This window comes from Lithobates pipiens, unplaced genomic scaffold (genome assembly GCF_037356315.1).
Source record: "Lithobates pipiens isolate NorthernLeopardFrog02 unplaced genomic scaffold, aLitPip1_a1.2 Scaffold_25, whole genome shotgun sequence".
Classification (NCBI taxonomy): Eukaryota; Metazoa; Chordata; class Amphibia; order Anura; family Ranidae; genus Lithobates; species Lithobates pipiens.
Window position 1 is genome coordinate 36,002,386 of NW_027507787.1, and position 21,388 is coordinate 36,023,773.

Sequence of the window (21,388 nt, forward strand, 5' to 3'; positions counted from 1 at the left end):
CTGGCTCAAGCTGGGCTCCCCCAGTTCTTCCTGAGTGGAAGGCCCAGGTTGGGTGTCGGAAGACATAGCGGGTGTGGAATGTAGCATAGGACACATGGAAGGACGAGTAGAGAGTGATTCCCTGGCCTCAGCCTGGTCTGACAGAAACTGCATCCTGTTATAATACCACAGCCTGGGGACATAAACGTCATCTGCTGAAGCACCAGATTGCATGGACTGCAGCACCTTCTTCCTCTCCTTCAGATAAGTACTCCTCAGGCCACCGATTTTCACTTTTAAATAGTTTACGTCTGCCTTGGGGACCACCAGCTTCACAAACTCAACCAGTTTCTCCATTGCTGCCTGCCTCTTTTGTCTGTTACTATAATGAGGGTGCGTCGCTTGCCACAGGCAGGGAAGCTCCCTGTATTTATCGATGAACAGAGGGAGGAAGCTATGATCATTGAAACCGTCCATAATGTCTGCAAGACACAACACAAGACAAACCCTAATGTCAGGCTAAACTCCACTAATGCAGGCCTCAATCTAGAAGCAGTATGGCCTAGTGATGTACCAAGTTCAAAATGTTACCTTTGTTTGCACGATCGTCGCATTAGCTTCTCCCTCTGTTCACAGATCGTACAGATGACACACGCGTGTTGCGTTTTATATACAGTGCGCATGGGTGAAACTCTGCCCGCCCCTTCGCTTTTGGCGCAGGGGGGAGAGCACATGGCGGAGAGAACGCAGGTGCGCAATCAGAGTTCCACTAAGGAGGAGGAGGGCGAGGAAAGCCCGGAGCCTTGAAACATCCCGATCCAGGAAGAGAAGATTTAAGGCCTCAAATATGTCTTTTGTAGAGATGTTGGAGATGGTGGACATATTGAACAGGACCGACTATGATGGGAAGTATGGACCTTACCCAAACCCAAATATCAGAAAGGCCAAGATCATGAATAAAGTTGTGAAGAGTCTTCAGAAGAATTTTGGGGTACGCCGATCCATGGATCAACTGAGAAAACAATGGTCAGACCTGAAACTGAGGGAGCACGATCAGTACAGAAGGATCAAGCGTGTTCTTGAAAAAAGTAAGTAGTTGTCATGTGTTCATATGATTATTCTTGCTTGCATACTGCTCCATTTGCTTTGATTTCATGTTGTGCATTTTAAAATGGCCACTTTCAAGTTCATGGTTTCATTCGTTCGTAAGAAACATTGTTCTGCAGGTAAGTATTCCAGCTTAACAAAGTGTCCACAATAATGTTCTCACCTTTGAACTCGGCCAACAAACACAATTGTACAACACTTTCAAGCAATGTTTCATATTCCTATTTCTGCCCTCTGTGTGCTAATTATTCCTTTTTTGCATTCTCATAGGGGAGAGAAGACTCGGCAAGTATAAGGACACCAGGGACCCCACCCCTCCCAAAGAAGGCAAAATTCCAAAACCAGAAGCAGAGGAGCTGGAGGAGGAAGGAGAGATCATTGAAGTTGGACAAATTGTCACCACAACAGGTGAGTGTCGGAGAACACAGCTTCCGGTAAGCTCATCAATGTATGTCGGCATATTTATAATACATGGTGTGTTTTTTTGCTTTGTTTTGTAGGTGATGTGGAAGAAGATTCACATTTTACCAGTGAAAGTGTCCAGATCCTGATTGGGGAGATAATAGGGTGCAATCGGGATTTAGAAAATATACAGGAAAAACATCAATGATGTTAAAAATAAAATAAAGAACATCATTGATGTTTTGGGGAGAGTGTGAAACTACACAAACTAGCTCGTGTTTTATTTTTTTGCTTTTAAACAACAACTTTTGTCTTTTCAAAAAATCTAAATTTGGAAGATGAACACAGTGTGTCAACATGTGCTATCTCCCATCATGTGGGATCAATGTACGCATTTTGTGGAAAGTGGCTGAGATGAACGGGTTGCAGCCCCAAAACATGTACATTGATCCCCCATGATGGGAGATAGCACATGTTGGCACACTGTGTGCATCTTCCAAATTTGGCTTTTCCAGAGGTGACACCCCATGTGATGAAGGCAATATCAGCCCAGTTTGACCATACTCATGTCTGATATTGTCTTCACTTTTCAAAGTTGAACTTTGTAAGTTCCTGTGTTCTGTATGTTACGCTTTGATACATGCCTGTTTACACAAAAACACCAAGTTACAAAAAAATTACCTGAAATAATGTTTTTGATACACCCAATATGTTGGTTTGTTGTAAAACCCTTTTCTAAACGCACATGTGAATGTGCTTTGATTAAAAAGTTAAATTATCAACAATGTGTGGCTTCCTTTTTCATTGTGCAAAAGCAGTATTTGGAGTAAAATTGTTGTTTTCTGTGACAATGGGTGTTATTTACTAAAGGCAACTCCACTTTGCAATCCAAGTGCAGTTTCAGGTATACTTTTGCACTGCACTTGTAGTGCATAGTGGATGTGCCTTTAGTAAATAACACCCACAGTGATGTGTTAATTTTCACAATCATGCCATTTTCCTGCCATGATGCTGAAAATGAGCAAGATTTTGGTCAGTAATGCACTACATACATTAGTTAACAAAAACAAGGTGTGTGTGTAGCAGACCCACAACATAATAAGCTTATCTGAAGAAGAGACTGTCCCCTCATCTCGCTCAGAACTTGGGTTTGCACTGTTGTAGAAAAAGGCACAATAAGGAAAAACATAAATTTACCTAGGAGACACCTAAAACCAAGCCAAGCAGTAAATTAAAACAAATATTGGAGTTTCAAAGAAAAATGTATTCCTAAAATGCCGCTCAGACATTGTCTGGCATATCAATGGCCCCCCTACCCACAAAGTATTCCATGTATTGGTTTCTAACCTCACGGGCACTTTGGGGGGGGGGGGCCAAGCCAGGACGAGCAGCTTCAAGGCCCGTGAGGTTCTCATTTTCCAGCAAGTCTGCTTCTTGGACAACTGAGATTGCATAGTTTGCAGAATGTCTTTTTAGGAAATTGTGAAGAACACAGCACGCCAGCGCAATGTGATTTAGTTTGTATTCCGCCATGTGGATAGGCGTTAAAAAAAGGCGGAACCGGCTGACCAGTATAGCAAAAGTGTTCTCCACCACTCTTCGGGCTCTGGACAGGCGGAAATTAAAAATCCTCTGGTCCGGGATGAGGTTCTTCATCGGGAAAGGCCGCATCATATGGTTTGCCAGGGCAAACGCCTCATCTGCGACGAAGACGAATGGGAGTCCTTCCTGATTCTCTTCTGCGGGTGGCAAGCCCAGACTGCCACTCTGGAGATGCCAGTAGAACTCCGTCCGTGCAAGCACTCCACCATCCGACATCCGGCCATTTTGCCCCACGTCCACATACAAGAAGTCATAGGTCGCAGACACCACCGCCAACATCATGATACTATGAAACCCCCTGTAGTTAAAATAGTACGACCCCGAGTTGGGTGGTGGGGCGATACGGACATGCTTCCCATCAATTGCACCTCCACAATTGGGAAAGTCCCAACGACTGACAAAGTGGGAGGCCACAGTCTGCCATTTCTGTGGCGTTGAAGGACACTGTGGAGTGAAACAAGACCAAAAATTTGTAATTTTGCAAACCAACATTGCAAGCAGATTAGACACCAACATTTTTGGCCAAGATCAGTATAACATTTTGGGAACTGAGTATTTAAAGCCTGAAGTATAAGGTCCCCTTATCAGAGTCATCACCCCCTCCCCATCCCTCCCCCACCCCCCATCCCCCCCATCTGATGGGCCCTTGCTAAAAAATGAGGGGGGGATATTTGGACAGGTAACCCTCTCCACTTGATTGAGAGCTGAATGCCTAAATAATGTGTGATACTTTGGGAAGCCCCTCCTTACTTACACTATTGGCAGCCCACCGGACAGGTAATAAGTGTCATAATAACAAAAAGAAAACAAAATGGAGGCACATTTTGACATTCTGCTATTACATATCAAGATAATAATAGAGGAAAAACAAAAAAAAGATAGCATTTGAAAGTATTGAGGCAGGCCCTTGCACTACATGCTTTGGTGAATTTGTCCATAAATGTGACCATCAAAAAGGTAGATATAGTGTGTATTGGGTTTGGTAAAGTCAGCAGAGAGGATTGCTAGCAGCTGAGCTAGAAGTTGGGGGGAGAGGGGTTCCTAATGAGTTTGGCACAACCAAAAAAAAAATTTCACTCTGCATGAATTGAAGCACACACATAACATTTGTAGACATTTTAGGGGGTGTTTAGGGGAAAGCAATACTATGGAGCTGACAAAAGACATTGGTAAGTGACTAGACTATAGTTTTATGGGCCAAGAAGAGCATGGAGGGGAAGTTAGTGAGGCAAATATGCATGAGGACAAAGGGGCAGAGCATATGAATTAGAGCATATTGCAATGATGGTAATTAGGGAATGAGGAAAGAAATGCAAGACATTAGCAATCATGAAATACATAGAATGTGATGTTAAAGGATAAAACTTACCTTCATATAGTCCTTCTGCAGGACCTGAATGATGGCAGAACAGGTCTCTGGAATAATGATCCCCAGAGCCTGGGGGGAGATGCCTGTAGAGAACTTGAGGTCCTGAAGGCTTCTCCCTGTCACCAAGTAGCGCAACATGGCGATGAGCCTCTACTCTGGAGTGATGGCTTGCCGCATGCAGGTATCCTGCCTGCTGATATAAGGAGTCAGCAAAGCCAACAGACGGTGAAAAACGGGGTCCGTCATAAGGGGATAATTCCTGAAATCATCAGGATTATTCTCCCGAATCTCACGAAGCAAAGGCATGTGCGAGAACTGGTCACGCTGGCGCAACCAATTCTTGGTCCACAAACGCCTCCCTGTTCATGGACCGGGCTTGTGTCAAAGTAAGAACCCCAACACGAAGCCCCTGCACAGCACAAACTCTACGACGAGTACGTAGACGAAACATGGTTTGAAAACGGTCGGCTGGTCAGAACGGACAACAGAAAGCACCGATAAACAGCAATGCCCGAAAGAACGAACTGAATAGCAAAAGCAAGCAGACAATAAGCAATGCAAATCAAAGCGTACTATACCAAGATTTAGTCCACAATGAGAAACAAATACTTACTGACTACACGCACTGATTATCAGATATGCAAAGACAAGCAGAAACTGAAGAGCAGTAGCAAACTGAATCACAAATCTTAAAAGAATTATTGCTCTCGCTCTAACGTTCACGGCGATACCTCACATGTGTGGTTTGAACACCGTTTTCATATGTGGGCGGGACTTACGTATGCGTTCGCTTCTGTGTGCAAGCTCACGGGGACAGGGGCGCTTTAAATTTTTTTTTTTTTTTTTATTGTTAATTTTATTTTTATTTTTTTAGTTTTACACTTAAAAATTTTTTTAAAAAAATTGATGACTTTTATTCCTATTACAAGGAATGTAAACATCCCTTGTAATAGGAATATGGCACGATCGGACCTATTTACAGTGAAATATGGGGTCAATAAGACCCCATATCTCACCTCTAGGCTGGGAAGAATAAAAAAAAACAAAAAAAAACGATCATGGCTTCCTAGTCAGATCGGCGTCGTTAATTTGAATACCGAGGCCGGGCGTGACGTCATAACATCCGCCCGGCCTCCGAACGATCATAGAGACTCCGGGGACAATCTAGTCCACCGGAAATCTCTATGATCACTTGCTGGGGCCGGCGGATCCTGTGACCGACTCACCAATGGAAACGGTGAGTCGGTAGAAGCACCGGAGGGCGGCGGGAGGGGGGGGCGTCCCCTCCCGCCACCCGTAAGAACGATCAAGCGGCGGAACAGCCGCTATGATCATTCTTATGGTGTAGGGAATCGCCGGCTGAAAACGGCAATATCTGAATGATGTCTGTGGCCTCAGGCATCATTTAGATATAACCAGCGAAACCCCATGACGTCAATAGACGTAGTGCGGGTCTCAAGTGGTTAATTTAAGATCTAAACTGATATACAAGGAGTCTAAGATTCTCTTACAGACCCTGTAAAAAAAATCTAAGCAAAATGGCTTCTGTCATGTTCACAAAATATATATGCAAAAAATACCGTATTTTTTGCTCCATTCGACGCACCTGGCCATAAGATGCACCTAGGCTTTAGAGAAGGAAAACAAGAAAAAAAATATTCTGAACCAAATGGTGTACTAAAATATTTTCCAGTGCCAATGAAATGAAGCCTGACCATTGCCATAAACGCAGTCTGACCATTACCATAAACGCAAACTGACCATTACAATAAATGCAGAGTGACCATTATTGCAGAGTGATCATTATTGCAGAGTAACCCTTAATGCAGAGTGACCATTGCCACAAACACAGCCTTACCTGATGTTATACCCTCCGCTGACAGAGCAGTCCGAACAGCCGAATGCTATGTTTTCTGTGTCTGGCAGAGCAGGGGGATAGCCTGGCACCCACGGGGGGTTTGAATGTCTAGCAGAGCAGGGGGATTGCCCGGCACCCACAGGGGGCTTAAATGTCTGTCCCTGCTCTTCTGCCTCTCTTCCGGGGGTGGTGGGGGTAGCGGTGCCGGCTGCGATAGGGGGCAGTGTCAGTAGCGATGGGGGGGCGGTGCCTTTCGTATATTAGCACTATAAGACGCAGAGACATTTTCCCTCATATTTCTGGGGGAAAAAAGTGTGTCTTATGGTTCGAAAAATACGGTACATAATGCAAAGGCCTTAGGAATTAATTATTTTTAACCCCAATAGTCCTAACAATATATTTTCCAGAATGATGGCGTGGGACGTGCAGCATTAATATGTACCATGATTTAAAACTTTAGATACTATAAGGACATTAACAGAAATAACCCAGGGCTGGATTTGATAGTTAGCACAGAAATTTTAATTATGAACCACTAATAACATTTAAATTAAAAATCTGGAGATATTTGTTGCATACGTTTGCACATAAAATGTGATGCTACATTGCAGTGGCAAGGCACTTCTGTAAGCTGTGGTCCCTGGCAGATGATACAGTATGAGCACTTAAACTGAGACTACAGCATATTTACCATACATATATACACCCACACACATATACACTGTACATACTGTAAATGAAAAATACATAAATAAATATGAATTTATTGATTTAGTTATTTTTTTATGTGGGTTTAGTAACACTTTGATTGGTCTTTGATAGGTACAGCAACATGTCCGAATCCCAGAAACCCTTAAAGAGAAATTGCAGTCTGCTCACATAATTTAAAATCATCTTTGCCATTCTGAAGCTTCCATCCAACATCTTTGCATATTATTTTATATATATTGTGATTCTGTACTTGCCAAATATGCTACAGAAATCTCCCTCCACTGAGTCTGGCTGCAATCATTTTAACCGTGGGTAGCGGAAGCACACCTCCAGCTCTGCAACTCTGATTGGTCCTTGTATGACTCATCCCCCCTCCCTTTATGGCATACTCTCACCAGAGTGAGAGAGAGAGCTCTGCATGATATCAAATGCCTAGGCATTTTTACAGACAAGATAAGTGGTCTGTATAAGGTATTTACTAGCAGAAAAAAAATGTTTTACTATCCAAAGTTAAAACAACAAAGGGAGAGTATTTGATAGATGGAAAGATGAAAAAATGAAAAAAAAAGTTTTGCTTTAAATTTGAATTTTAGTCAAAATAATTGCTAGGCGGTAGATATCTTTTTATGATTTTGCATATCTCTTCTGCTTAAAAAAATCCCCCCCACCCCCAAAACCTGTTTTTCTTATTAGTTTACACAGTCTGCAGCACATACAGTATGCAATGCTTACTTCTGACCTATTCCTGATCCAGATTGGGGCGATGAGGCAAAACTCTATGCCATACCCCCCCCCCCCCCCCCCCCCCCAATTTTTGAGATAGGAATGAGGGGCAACTACTAGATTAGTGCTTATGGAATTGCATTAAAAGTGCATCTGTGCATTGCATAAAACAACTGATTAAAAGTGTCTCTGTGCATCACTCAAGTGTCAAAATCTAGAATACATGTGCTAAATACATACAGTGCATATAGCAACTAAAAAATGCAGTGTAAAAAAAAAATATATATATATATATATATATATATATATATATATATATATATATATATATCTGTGATATAAACACAAAAAATTTAATAAAAAAATTCCAACAAAAATTGATAGCAGCAAATCAGTGAATCTCAATAGAGTGTCCCATACATAGTCCAATCGTGCAATTTAGATGCAGTATCACAATCAAAAATAAAGTGCAATGTGCCAAGCCAACTCTCTTTCAGTGGTATTCCGTGCCAGTGCTGGTTACACTAAATAATTACCTCACAGCTGCGAGGTGTGCAGCAAAAAAGACAGCTATATTGCAGGGAGTACTTGGAAGGATCAGGGGGATAACTGCAGAGAGGACTTCTGACGGTGCCAGAGACTCATCCGATTTCCTCGTGGTTGTTACCAGCGAAAAGGCTCAAGGGGACAGGTAAAAAGCATCCACCATAGTGTAGTATTTAAAATCAATGATTTTATTAAAACATAACTTATCTACTCACAAGAGGAAAACGAATAAGGCACACAGCTGACAACAGACCGATGAGCGTCTTGCTCGGATGTAAACATCACTTCCGGTGAGTAGATAAGTTATGTTTTAATAAAATCATTGATTTTAAATACTACACTATGGTTTCATGCCCGGAATGTCTTAAAGATTAATTGGAGTAAATCCTCCATCCTACCGCTTGATGAGGGGGCCAAGGAAAAGGCTGACCGTAGTCTCCCGCTGAAATGGGTATCTTCCATAACATGAACATTACAGCAGACAGTACTGCATACTTAACCCTTAACCACTTCCCGACCAGCGCATGACGATGTACGTTGGCAGAATGGCATGGGCAGGCAAATTGACGTACAGGTACGTCCATTTGTATTTACTGCCGTGCCATTGCTTACTATGATATATTGAATGTGCCATAACACATTATGTTAGATCGAATTTGTTAACCATAGCCATTATCTCGGGGCGAAATATAAGTGTCTCCTATTATGGCGGCGGCCATTTTTTTGGAGGTTCTGCAGCTAAGTGATGTATACTTGTCTCCTCTCATTGAGGCAGCCCCGGGACTCCTGGTACATCTATGAGGAGGCTGCATATACGCTATACTTTATATAGCGGGAAGGTAATTACCCAGTGTGCACACTTATGCGTGGAATCACCTATATGGAGGAAGAGCCTCTGATGCATTTTTTCAGCACAGAATCACTTTATATGTATATGTGGCATTTTCACGGGACTGTGTTCATGTCGCTAACAGCTGTATATAGTCCAATTGTTTTGCTATTTTATGCACTCAGCACTTTCTGTTTATAGAGTTTTGATCTATAGTCCGATTATTGTATATGTTTTTTTTGTGTTACACCTAGCACTTTGCTTTCATTTTTTGCACTCAATTATTGTCACTAGTTTGTGCCTACTTAGTCAGTAATTGTTTATATTTCAGTCACTTTGGTTTTGTTTTGATGCACTCAGCACTTTTGCCGTATAAGGGCCGGTTCACACAGCGGGCGATGCGAGGCGACACGACTCGCCTCGCCTCGCTCCCGCAAGTCGCCCCCGTTCTGTACAATGGAACCGTTCTGAGAGGAGCGACTCGAGTCGCTCCGACTCAGAAAAAAGGTTCCTGTACTACTTCTGGGCGACTTCGGGGGCGACTTGCATTGACTTCTATACAGAAGTCCTCTGCAAGTCGCCGCTGAGGTCGCCGCAGGTCGCGGCGAGGCAAGTCGGAGACGCCTCGCCGCGCCTGCAGTGTGAACCGGCCCTTAGTCTAATTTATAGTCAGACCACTGTATGTGGTTTTATATGTGTTACTGCACTCAGCACTATTGTTATGCTGTAGAGGTATAAATTGCACCTTGTATTGTGACAGTTATTATTGTGTACACACTGCTGCGAGCACTCCCGAATAATTTTCACACCGGGAGAAGAGTCCTCCTCTACCATATTAGTTTGAATATATACCATCTTATATATTTCCATTTAAACAATTAGCTCTCTAGCATTTTCTTGTAAGGTTCCATTTTTCTGGAAGCGCAGCACCACCTTTTTTTCTTTTAGTCTATATACATGAGCTGGTGTCTCATGAAAGTGCTTGTGGCATCCACCAAATAAGAACATTCCTCACAAATCCCATTTAAGCGCAGGAGCCCTTTGAATATTTATAGACAGTATCACTAGCTCGTTCCTCTGGGCTCCAAAACCACCACGCATAGGGCTCAAAGTACTTCAGGAACCCTTGGGACAAGGTGGGTTGGCCCTACCTGACTGGAGGAAGTATTACTTAGCTGGCCAAATGGTCTTTGCCCTCAAATGGTTGACTTCGGATAAAGGGGATTCTGCCACAGTTTTGGAAGCGGCTCAGCTGGAGTCGTATGAGTCCCTTCGCTTGGCCATCCACAGAGGCACCAGGTCTGACCTACCTCTCACGATGGCTATGAAGGCCACTATTAGGGCATGGAAGGAGGTGGTACAGTTAGCCTGTCCAAGTTATTTGGGCTTCTCACCACAGACCCCGCTGTGGGGAAATCCTAAGCTGCCCCACCTACTCATTCCCTGATCCAATGGTGTGGGTGGTCAAGGGCATAAAGCTTCTGAAGGACATTACCAGGGAAGGGACTCTCCTGACATTTGACCAATTTAGGCGTGATCTTCCTAACTCTTACTTTTTCAGATTCATACAACTTCGCCACACCTTCCAAGCTCAATTTGGTGCCCCAGGGGTAGAATCCTTCCCATCAAATATAGAAGACATGCTTATGGGGGTCGACCTTCCTAAACCGCTGTCGGTGACGTACAAAGAAATGTTTATGAAGAGTCCGGCAGCACTGATAAGGTGTAGAGAGCGCTGGGAGGGGGAAGTCCCTGACATATATGGGGAGGAATGGGACGACATGTGGAACCATCCCTTCAAACATTTGGTCTCTGCACGAGATAGATTAATTCAATTCAAATTTTTGCATAGAATTTATTTCACTCCTGCCAGACTTGCAGCAATCTACCTGAAGGTCTCCCCAGACTGTTGGAGATATGGCTATTCTCCGGCTGATGCTAAATAAACACATCTTCTGGGACTGTCCTCAAATAAAGATCTTTTGAGAGGGGGTGGTCTTATGCATTGAAGATATTTTGAAGGTGCCTATTCCAATATCAATCAGGGTATGTCTATTGAGCCTGGTTGAGGAGGTGGTTCCCTCGGCGGCTCTTAGAATGCTACTGAACATTCTATTTTTCTATGGGAGGAAGGCCATTCTATTGAAATGGAGGTCCTCCACGCCTCCTGTCATACCTTTTTGGAAGGGGATTGTGAACTCCATGATACCCTTTTATAAGGCAACATTCCAGTCCAGGGGATATGGGAAAAAGTTCAACAAAGTATGGCAAGCATGGTTTAATTCATATACGACGGTTGGATAGAAATGTTTGCTGTCTCATCTCTGGTTCTTAACAATTGAAAACCGTGTCTAAAGTCCTTTGATGCATTCCTGCTATGCTAGAAATAGGTCTGCAGAATGGCGACTAAGCTCTCTGGGTGCTAAACTAGACTGTCAGTACTAGAGGTGCAGTAACTGGCCATGGCCTTGGCCACTATAATATGGCCTTTGTGTAAATCCTGGGTACTCCCTTGCAGGTGCAGGGTAAACTTTCTATATTGGAGGTTGGTAGTGAACTGAGTTGGGGGCTGCTGGGGGAGGGGGGTGGGGTAAGGGCTTCACACATAGTCAGATGACTATGTTAGTTAGATTGTACTGTTGTGTCAGTGTTGACCATGTTGGTCGCTGAGTGGCCTGGCGGTTGTCAGGGTCACTCCTTTGTCATTGTTTATATGTTTGTCTTTAAATACCTCAATAAAAATAATTTATCAAAAAAATTAAAATAGGATCAGAGGGTTAGGAAGGAAGTTCAGGTACTCTTAGTGTCCAAGTCAATAATGAAGGACTTGCTTACTTAGACTAGATCCAGAGAATAGCCATTCACAACTGGATGTTCACTCAGGTTGGATACTCCCTCTCTCACAAGTCCTAGCAGCCAACAAGATGCTTTACTCAGGAACAAGTCTCTGCCACAGACGTTGTTGTAGAACTTCAGGAAACTAAAACTTGCAAAAACACTCGTGTGATACCTGGATCTTTCAGCCAGCTTGGCGATACCCACGAGACGGGATTCACTTAGGTACTTCAGCCCCTCCAGGCTCTTGCTAAGAAGCCAACCCGTACATGGCCTTCTTCTCAAGAGTCCTCCCCTGGATAGCTGCGAAGTTACTGGGCCTCTCCAACTACCGGATACGGCACCGGACCACCTTGGAATCCTTCTTTCGTTTCCTTGCCTCAGGCTAGCCAGCCCCGAGATAACAAGCTGGGTGGATCCGCACCCCAGGCCATAGCCTTCCTGGAGGCTGGTCAGGAGGACCAGGACCATGGAGTCAGAACGTACTTCTGGACCGGAACCCCCGAACCACGTGACATCCGCATCTTAAGTACCCTCTCCCAGAAAGCACAGCAAGAGTGACACTCCCACGGGGCGGGCTCTGAGAGAGAGTAAACTTAAAGCACCCAACTAGACTGTGGTTCCATGCCTGCCAGAAGAGACAGTGCCCCTTGTGGCCAGGCTGAACATCCTGTAGTCCAGTCAGACTGATGCTGAGGTCCAAATTTAGAACAATTGTACCCAAACCAAACTATAGTTCAGGTGTAACATTAACTTTCAAAAACGCATAGTGCGTGCTCTGCAGGAGCCGCCTCTACATTAATATAATATAATAAATCTACTATTTTGATGAAAGTCAAGTATACAGTAATTGCCACTGAAGGAAGCTGTGAGTATCTTTTGCTCCTCAATGTCTAAATAAAGACAGAGCATCCTAATGAAGGGAATCACTTTCAATGGATAGGATTAATTTTCATATTTTGTAAATGATGGCAAAAGCTTTTTTTTTTTTTTATGTGGTAAAAAAAAAATGGTGCTCTCGTTTTCCCTTTACTTTAGGCCTGGATCACACTTATTCGATGAGAGAACACATTCCGGCAGTGCATGAAAACATTCTGGCCGGTAGGATGCCATTCATAATGATGCCACACCAAACACGTTCAATAAATCACACTGTAGAGCAGGAGTACTTATTGCTACGCTTTGTAAAGTGATACTTAAAGAGGAAGTAAACCCTGATGGGTTTACTTCCTCTTTGATTCCCTGCAAAGGCAAAGCATAATGGACTACTATGCATCGCATAGTAGTCCATTATGTGTCACTTACCTGACACAGGAGCCAGCGAAGTCACCGCTGTCCCCTGTAGTCTGGCACGTCCATCTTCTCGGTGGGGTCTCGCAGCTCCGCGGCTGTCATTCGGCGAAGCCGCGATGACGTCACTCCCGCGCATGCGGATGGGAGCCGACACGCGCGGCATCTTCGTCATTGACGATGCCGCGCTCAGTGCACCTGCTCGCCGCTATCTACGGCGCATGCGCCGTAGACAGCGGTGCCTGTCTTCGGGCAAATATCTCTTAAACCATATAGGTTTAGGAGATATTTCTTGGACCTACAGGTAAGCCTTAATCTAGGCTTACTTGTAGGTCAAAGTGGTTTGTAAGGGTTTACAACCACTTTAAAAAAAAGCACTTTCTTGCAACTGTTGTGCTTAGGGAAATCCATTGAAAAGAATAGGCTGCCCTAACTGTAACACACTTTTTGTGCAAAAACGCGCATGCACCATTCACTCCTGTATAGATGTGAACGGAGCTTTACTTTGTATCAGGTGAACTGGCAAGGGGTCCTTTACTCTTTCCCATTGAGATAAGACCAGTGATGGCAATTTATCGACTCCCAGAAGCTGATAGTAGTACAGCCGGTTCTCCTGTACCAGGCTTGGGCCCGATCTGTTTAAAATGGGGGCCCAGGTACCTGGCAAGCAGGATGGCCCATTATACTGCCTTATTGCTGACACTGATCCTCTTGTGGCTCCCCATGCAGTCCTTCCAGTTTCCTATCCTCCCTCTTCCTACAGCTGTGCTGCAGGGGGATTGATTCTAGTATCTGCACCTCCCTCTTCCACCACTCAGCTCACCCCCACCCTACCCCCTGCTGTTTGGGACCCCCTGTGCAAGTTTTCCCTTGTAGAGCTGTGGTTTCCCTCCTCTCCTCTCCCTCCCTCTGGCAGCTGCTGAGAGCACATGGGGGAGGGGGGTGGGGGGGGGGTCATTTCAGGATAGAGGAGGGCTACTCCTTACTGGCTCCTCCTTTCCTGAAGGAGCAAACTGAGCAATCTGTACCAATAACTGACGTGCTCACTCATCATTGAAGCATAGTAAACAGTGTTTACTATGCTTCCGTTTTTGAATGAACAAAAAAACCTCTGAACACTTTCTATTAATTCATCTGTGCAGTTGAGGATGTAGAGAAGGGGATGGAGGAATTTGTGTCCTCATTCCCTTTCTCTCTCCCAAAAGTGAGACATTAGGGGTCTGTTTGGCTCGTTCACATGCTCTTTGATCTCTGAAGAGCGGTCAGCATTTGGATCGCTTTTCAGAGAGAATTTGACAGGTGGTGAGGAGGCATACTGCCTCCTCACTGCCTACTTTAATCCCCCACTAGTGTGCTGTGGTTGTGGGATGCCTGCAGAGCAGCACTCTTCACTTGAATAGGTCTTGTATGATGGGGGTATCATTTCTACTATGGCTGTGATGCATAGCATCTCAGCAGTGGCATGTGTACACCCCTATCCACTGCCTCTGCTGCTAAAGGGGGTAGCGATTGTTGGGTGGTAAACGAACAGCTCAGCTGTGGGGTTCTACTGCCCCCCAACCTCACATTTTTAATGAGCCCTAAGGAGTCATTCAAATGGGTACTCTGGCCTTGTTAATGTGTGGATTGTTCATACCTTTGGAACCGCCTGTTGTTCGAAAGTAAGGCAAAAGCAGTACGGACACAGCCACAGGTCCTAATTTTATAAGTGTGCAGCTGTGGGTGAGTAGCACCGAATGCACAGTGGCTATGTTAGCTGCAGCACACCTGCACCCAAACCACTGTCAAATTTTGACCTGCGGCTGTGTTTGTGTAGCTGTTGCATCCCCATAACATATGCTGTCGGCACGCAGCTCCAGGCACTGGCAGCTCATGCCATATAAACAAACTGCTGATTCACACTGTATGGGAAACAGTGCCCATGTGAATGAGCCGGACAACTTCATTCACACACAGAACTTGATTTATTAAATCAATACAGTTATCTTTCAGGTTTGGCAGCAATTTTGTTGTGTATGTGTCCACTAATAATAATTGTATTGTATTTTTAACCGCTTACAGACCACCCCATGCACATATACTGCAGCAGGGTGGCCGATCTGTGCCAGGTCACGTGATCTGACCCTTGCGGGTCTGGGGCGCATGTTGCCAGCAACCCATTCCCACTGTGTTTGGGCATAGCGGAAGTCAATCAGCGGGTCCACTCGATGTCCGCCGGGACCCACCGATCGTTCTGGACACAAGCAGAACGCCAGTCTGCCTATGTAAACAAGGCAGACTGCTGTTATGTGGGAGGGCAGTGTGGCTTCCTCTCTGGTGGCGCTGGGAAGTGTGTCTCTCTCTCTCTGGTGGTGCTGGGCAGCGTGGCTCTCTCTCTGTTGGTGCTGTGCAGCGTGACTCTCTCTCTCTGGCTTCTGCTTAGCACACTTCTCGTTCTTTGTCCTGTAGCACTCTCTCCCTCAGCTTTTTTCCAAGCTACATTCTCTCAATCTCTCTCTTGATCGAGCGGAAAATGTGGAAAGTGTAGAAAATCGAGCTGTAGCCTCCTCCCTGTGGAAAATGGGACCACCAATCTTTGGGACTACATGGGCGGGGAACCTAATGAGAGCCGCTGTCTCTTCTCCTTGACAGGAGAAAGGGGGCGATCGGGGGAACCTCTGACAGCCCGCAGCTCGCCTTTCTCCTGTCACAGTGCCGCTGAGTTCTCTGCTGGACTGAGCAAGGAAAAGAGCCCACAGTCACACTACACTGATTTGGGGGGCTTGACAGCACCTTGATGGTGTCACCCTACTGGCAGGTGGCACCGGGGTGCGAGCTGCCTGGACCCATATAGCGACACCACTGTGCTGAATTTAACAGTGCTGATCTGATCCCTAATTTCGGGGGGGGGGGAGGCACTTGACCCCCCTTGCCCCTACCTGCGGATGCCCATGAGCATACACACATGAAATTGACTCTTAGGCCGCGTACACACGCGGGGACTGTCTGCCGAAACTAAGTTCGTCAAACAGTCCGCTCAAACTTTTGAATGAACGAACACGCCCACACACGGCACTTTTTGAGCGGACAAATACGGCAAACTTTGTTCGTCGTACTAAGTCCGCGCAACTTTTGAAATGAACGGACTCGCCCACACACGAGGCAACAGTCCGCTCATTTCGAGCGCGTGTGCAGGTAGGCGGGGCCCGCGACGGAGACGTCGCGGGCTCCGCCGCCTGGAATGTACTTAAAGGGGAACCCCAACGCCGAAAAAAATCGGCGTGGGGGTCCCCCCAAAGTCCACAACAGACCCTTGTCCGAGCACGCTACCCGGCCGGCCAGGAAAGGGGGGAGAGCGAGCGCGCCCCCCCTCCCGAGCCGTACCAGGCTGCGTGCCCTCAACATGGGGGGTGCCTTGGGGAAGGGGGGGCCGCGCGGCCCCCCCACCCCAAAGCACCTTGTCCCCATGTTGATGAGGACAAGGGCCTCTTCCCGACAACCCTGGCCGTTGGTTGTCGGGGTCTGCGGGCGGGGGGCTTATCGGAATCCGGGAGCCCCCTTTAATAAGGGGGCCCCCGGATACCGGCCCCCCACCCTATGTGAATGAGTATGGGGTACAATGTACCCCTACCCATTCACCTGTAAAATAAAAGTACCCAAAAAAAAAACACAACACACGAGATAAAATATTTTATTGCACAGCTCCGGGGGTCTTCCGTCTTCGGGGGTCTTCTCGCCGGACTCCTCCGCTATCTTCTTGTAGCTCTTTTGCTAGCGGAGGAGTCCGGCTTTCTTCCTCCCCGCCGCCGGCCTCTTCTCCCGACTTCGGGGGTCTTGTCCCCCTCTTCGGTTCTTCTGCCGGGCCACCGCGCCTTCTTATACAGGCGGTGGCCCGGTCTTCTGTCGCCGCTGTCGCCTTCCGGTCACCTTCCGTTCTTCTTCTTGTTCTTCTTCTTCTCCAGGAGATGTTGACACGTCGCTCTCTCCGGCCGGAATGCCAGAGCCGCGCTGTGCGGCCACTTATATAGTGACAATGGGGCGGTGTCACATGGTATATGTCACATGGGTTGGTCACATGGGTTGATGTCACATGGGGACTATGACATCGTAAGGGGGCGGGGTCACCATGTGACCAACCCATGTGACATATACCATTTGACACCGCCCCATTGTCACTATATAAGTGGCCGCACAGCACGGCTCTGGCATTCCGGCCGGAGAGAGCGACGTGTCAACATCTCCTGGAGAAGAAGAAGAAGAAGAACAAGAAGAAGAACGGAAGGCGACCGGAAGGCGACAGCGGCGACAGAAGACCGGGCCACCGCCTCTAAAAGAGCTATAAGAAGGCGCGGTGGCCCGGCAGAAGAACGGAAGGCGACAGCGGCGACAGAAGACCGGGCCACCGCCTGCAAAAGAGCTATAAGAAGGCGCGGTGGCCCGGCAGAAGAACCGAAGAGGGGGACAAGACCCCCGAAGTCGGGAGAAGAGGCCGGCGGCGGGGAGGAAGAAAGCCGGACTCCTCCGCTAGCAAAAGAGCTACAAGAAGATAGCGGAGGAGTCCGGCGAGAAGACCCCCGAAGACGGAAGACCCCCGGAGCTGTGCAATAAAATATTTTATCTCGTGTGTTGTGTTTTTTTTTGGGTACTTTTATTTTACAGGTGAATGGGTAGGGGTACATTGTACCCCATACTCATTCACATAGGGTGGGGGGCCGGTGTCCGGGGGCCCCCTTATTAAAGGGGGCTCCCGGATTCCGATAAGCCCCCCGCCCGCAGACCCCGACAACCAACGGCCAGGGTTGTCGGGAAGAGGCCCTTGTCCTCATCAACATGGGGACAAGGTGCTTTGGGGTGGGGGGGCCGCGCGACCCCCCCTTCCCCAAGGCACCCCCCATGTTGAGGGCACGCGGCCTGGTACGGCTCGGGAGGGGGGGCGCGCTCGCTCGCCCCCCTTTCCTGGCCGGCCGGTAGCGTGCTCGGACAAGGGTCTGTTGTGGACTTTGGGGGGACCCCCACGCCGATTTTTTTCGGCGTTGGGGTTGCCCTTTAAGTCCATACCAGGTGGCGGGGCCCGCGACGTCTCCTTCGCGGGCCCCGCCTACCTGGAGACGCGCTCGAAATGAGCAGACTTTCCTCCGAGCGGGAACAGTTTGCTCATTTCGAAAGTGGCCTACACACGGGCGGACTGTCCGCTCAAACCAAGTTTCAGCGGACAGTTTTTCGGAATTTCCGAAAAACTTTGTTCGTCAAACTGTCCGCTGAAACTGTCTGCTGAAGCCCCACACACGAGCGGACTGTCCGCTGAAACACTGTTCAGCGGACAAAGTTGAGCGAACAGTCCGCCCGTGTGTACGCGGCCTTACAGTGACACTGACAGTGCAGGTGATAATGACACCTCACTGACATGACACATCCCCTCCTGAGTCACATTGACAGTCTCTCTCTCCACGCCAGGCGGTCCCATCAGTTCACTCAAATCCAAACAGCACTGACAGTCCGAATCCTGGCTTGCCTTGCTCCCATCCCGCAGACCCGCACAGGAGGCTCCGGCCACTCCGCTCATTTCTGCTGAACCATGACATCACAAGACACACTCAGGTACCACCTCCACCAGACCTGCCCCCTGCTGGCAGTGTCCAAACACACTGTAGCAGGCACTCAGATGGCCTGGGCCAGCTCCGGACCAGGACTGCACACAGTGGCGGAACTACTGCCATAGCAACACATGCGGGCACTATGGGGCCCGCAGTCAAGTGGGGCCCAGTGAGGACAGGCGCTGCGGCTCCGCGGGAGATAGCGGGCGGCTCCGCGGGTGAGAGCAGGCGGTCCGCGGGTGAGAGCGGGCGGTCCGTGGGTAGTCCGCGGCTCCGCGGGTGGTCCGCGGGCGGCTCCGCGGGTGAGAGCGGGCGGTCTTCGGGCGGCTCCGCGGGTGAGAGCGGGCGGTCAGAGGCTCCGCTGGGGGTAGTGGGAGGCAGATGAGAGTGGCCGGTCAGCTGGTGAGAGAGTGGGCATGAGCGGGCTGGCCAATCAGGGAGCTGACGGGCGGGGAGCATAGAGATGACATCATCTCTCGCCGCCCTACATCCCTGCAGTGCAGTTCCCCCCTCACTGTGCCGGCAGCCAGGAAGCAGAGAGATGACATTATCTCTCTGCTGCCTGACTGATAATCTGCTGCCTGACTCTGTGACACAGCAGGAAAGTGGCAGAGCAAGTGACAATCCATAATGTGTGGCAGGCGACATGGCAAGTGACAACCCGGGACGTGGCAAGTGACAATCCGTAACGTGTGGCAGGTGACGTGGCAAGTGAAAATCCATGACGTGGCAAATGACAATCCATAATGTGTGGCAGGCGACGTGGCAAGTGACAACCAGGGACGTGGCAAGTGACAATCCATAACGTGTGGCAGGTGACATGGCAAGTGACAACCTGGATGTGCAAGTGACAATCCATAACATGTGGCAGGTGACGTGGCAAGTGAAAATCCGTAATGTGTGGCAGGTGACATGGCAAGTGACAATCTAGGACGTGGCAAGTGACAATCCGTAATGTGTGGCAGGTAACGTGGCAAGTGACAATCCGGGATGTGGCAAGTGGACAATCCGCAACATGTGGCAGGTGACATTCTGCAACGTATGACAAGTGACAATCTGCATCTGGTGGCAGGCGACGTGGCAAGTGGACAATCCGCAATGTGTAGCAGGTGATGTGACAAGTGACAATCCTTAATGTGTGGCAAATGACAATCCAGGACGTGGCAAGTGACAATCCATAATGTGTGACAAGTGACGTGGCAAGTGACAATCCAGGACGTGGCAAGTGACAATCCATAATGTGTGGCAAGTGACAATCCAGGACGTGGCAAGTGACAATCCATAATGTGTGGCAGGTGACTTGGCAAGTGACAATCTGGGATGTGGCAAGTGGACAATCCGCAACATGTGGTAGGTGACATTCCGCAACGTGTGACAAGTTACAATCTGCATCTGGTGGCAGGCGATGATGGCAAGTGACACGCTCAGGGATCCCACTGATTTTGCATTATGGTGAGTTGAACTATTTCATTTTATATAACAGAACAGAAATTGGTTAGAAGGCCTGGAGGTCTGCAATGTGTTCCCTTCAGGGGCTGCATACAGTATACTGCATACTTTGTTGCTCAAAATTAATATACCGTATATACTCGAGTATAAGCCGAGATTTTCAGCCTCTTTTTTGAGGCTGAAAGTGCCCCCCTCGGCTTATACTCGAGTCATCGCCGTCTGCTTGCCCGATCAGCGTGTCGAGCAGACAGACGGCGGACATTCTACTATTCAAAAGCCGCGCCTCCGTCTGTGATAGGCGGAACACTCAATTTCCCAGCAGTCAGTGTTCAGCCTATCACGGACATCCGCTCATCCTCATACTACGGACGAGGATGAGAGGATGTCCGTGATAGGCGGAACACAGACTGCTGGGAAATTGAGTGTTCCGCCTATCACAGACGGAGGCGCGGCTTTTGAACAGAGGAATGGCCGCCGAGGCGCCGACGAAGAGCGGCGATCCTGGCATGGCAGAAGGACGGAGGCTCGGCACGGGACGGAGGCACGGGACGGAGGCACGGGACGATGGAGGCACGGGACGACGGAGGCACGGGACGGAGGCACGGGACGACGGAGGCTCGGGACGACGGAGGCTCGGGACGACGGAGGCTCAGGACGGAGGCTCGGGACACAGGTAGGCTGGACACACAAGGCTGCATGGACACACACACAGGGATGGATGGACACACACACAGGGATGGATGGACACACACACACAGGGATGGATGGACACACACACACAGGGATGGATGGATGGATGGATGGATGGACACACACACAGGGATGGATGGATGGACACACACACACAGGGATGGATGGATGGATGGACACACACACAGGGATGGATGGATGGACACACACACAGGGATGGATGGATGGACACACACACAGGGATGGATGGATGGACACACAGGGATGGACGGACACACACACAGGGATGGACGGACACACACACAGGGATGGACGGACACACACACAGGGATGGACGGACACACACACAGGGATGGATGGACACACACACAGGGATGGACGGACACATAGGGATGGACAGGCATGTCTCACCCTCGGCTTATGCA